Raw genomic sequence first — 2,121 nt, 5'->3', positions numbered from 1 at the left:
TTTTTTTTTTTTTTTTTTTTTTTTTTTTTTTTTTTTTTTTTTTTTTTTTTTTTGTTGTCAACAAATGATGTCCACGAGATACGTTCTTCTACAGTATATGATTTAAATTGTGATATTACATGAATATAAAAGCGCATAATTAAATAAATTGTAACAAATTTAATTACATAAATTGTAGATAAATAGAACTCAAACTTTAACTTTGATCTATATGTTTCTGGAAAAAAAGTTTGGATACTATCTAGCTTGATACATATTATCAGGAGAAAATAGTTGGTCATATAGTTATTGCATATTTCATCTATTATTTATAAGATAAAATAAATAAAATTTACTAGTCATAAATGTAATGTTTTTAAAAAGACCTTAAAAAAGAAAAAAAAACAAACCTGTTAATAAAATTAAAACAATATTAAATGATAAGAATATTTGATTTTGTTGGGAGATCTAATTAAAAAATAAACAAGACAAAAATGGAAAAAACTAAGAAAAATTATAAATTATTTTAACGACAATTGTATCATTTATTACTTTAGTACTTTAATAATTTTTCATATTATATTCTTGTAATTAAGTAAATATAAAGATATTTTTCTGAAACATACTTTTACTATATCATTGTATTTAGTTAAAAGGTTAAACAACGACCACAGTCTTTTGGGTTTAAGACCTTCTTTCTTAACTAGTGTCTTTCATTAGGGTAAGAAGATAACATTTAGATGAAAAAACACTTTCTCTTTAGCTGAAATTTCCTGTTTACTACTCTTTCATACCTTTATAGATCAAATCTTTTTAAGGGTGTTTAGGGTTTGTTCTTAAGTTCTTCTAATTTTTCGTATTGATCCGTCAGTTCACGGGGTGGAAGAAGTTCTGAGTTGTGGGTGCTCAATTATTGTATTGTTAATTTCTTGGTTGTGGGAAGGAGTTTTATCGATCTAGGTAAACAGGGAGGAGTGGAGGAGTTGGTTTTAATCATGTCTTTGGCTATGGATAAGGCTCTTATGGTGATGTTGCTAGAAGAGGAGGAGAAGATTCGGTTCGTTATGCCGGAAAGGAATGCTATCAGCCTAATTGGTCGGACTCTAAACCCAGATTGTCAGCCCATGAAGAATCTTATCAGAGATATGCCAAAGAAATGGCAGAAGCCGGGAAGAATGAGGGGTGTGGTTTAATCAAATGAAAAGTTCCAGTTCATCTTAAACTCGGAGCATGATCTGCAAGAAGTATTAGCTAAGGGAGCGCATATGTATAATGATTGGTCGCTGGCAGTAAATAGATGGTACGAAAATCCTTATGCTAATTATTTGCAATTCGTTCCTATATGGGTTCAGATATGGAACATCCCGGTGAATTTTTACACAGTCAATGCTATTACGACTTTGGGAGAGTTGATTGGGGAAGTAAAAGAAGTGGCTTTTGATCCAGATAAGCCGCAGACGCAAGAGTATGTAAGGGTAAAAGTATTGTTTGACTTAGCTAGGCCTTTGCGTAGGTCAAAAGAAGTAACTCTACCAGATGGGAGAGTTCAGAAACGGTGTTTTGAATGTCAGAGGCTGACTCATGAAAGAGAGGTTTGCCCAATCTTAGCTAAGAGGAATGAAGAGATGGCTGCAGCTAGAAGAGCAGGGAATCCTATTCCGAGAGCTGCTAAACCGGCCTTTCTTAAGGAGTCGGATCCTTTGTTTTGAGTGCTCAGAGAAGATCAAGGGGGAGTAGACCCGTTAACTGGGCTTCAAAGGATAGCTTTTGATATTTTGGAAGCAATGAGACAATATCTAATGGTAGATAATAAAGAGGACTGGCAAGTAAAGGCTGATAGAATCAAAAAATCAGTAGGGGAGGTAGAGAATAACCCGATAGCAAAAAAGACGATTCTCAGATTGGAAGCTATGCCAGTGGTGCATCATGATGTTAATAAGGACAAGGGGAGGGTGTTTGGGTTTGAAGTACGGGATTCAAATCAGACAAAAAATGATAGGTTGGATGGTGCAGCACAACCTGTGGCAATGGGTTAGGTACAAAGTATGGATAGGAATTGGTTAGGAGAATTGCAGTGTACTCAAAGGATAGAACTGGGTTCCTATCTTGCTATGTCTCAACCTTTTCAGGATAGGGCAACGG

The sequence above is a fragment of the Camelina sativa genome, chromosome 5 (genome assembly GCF_000633955.1).
Source record: "Camelina sativa cultivar DH55 chromosome 5, Cs, whole genome shotgun sequence".
NCBI lineage: Eukaryota > Viridiplantae > Streptophyta > Magnoliopsida > Brassicales > Brassicaceae > Camelina > Camelina sativa.
This window is presented reverse-complemented; position numbering follows the sequence as displayed.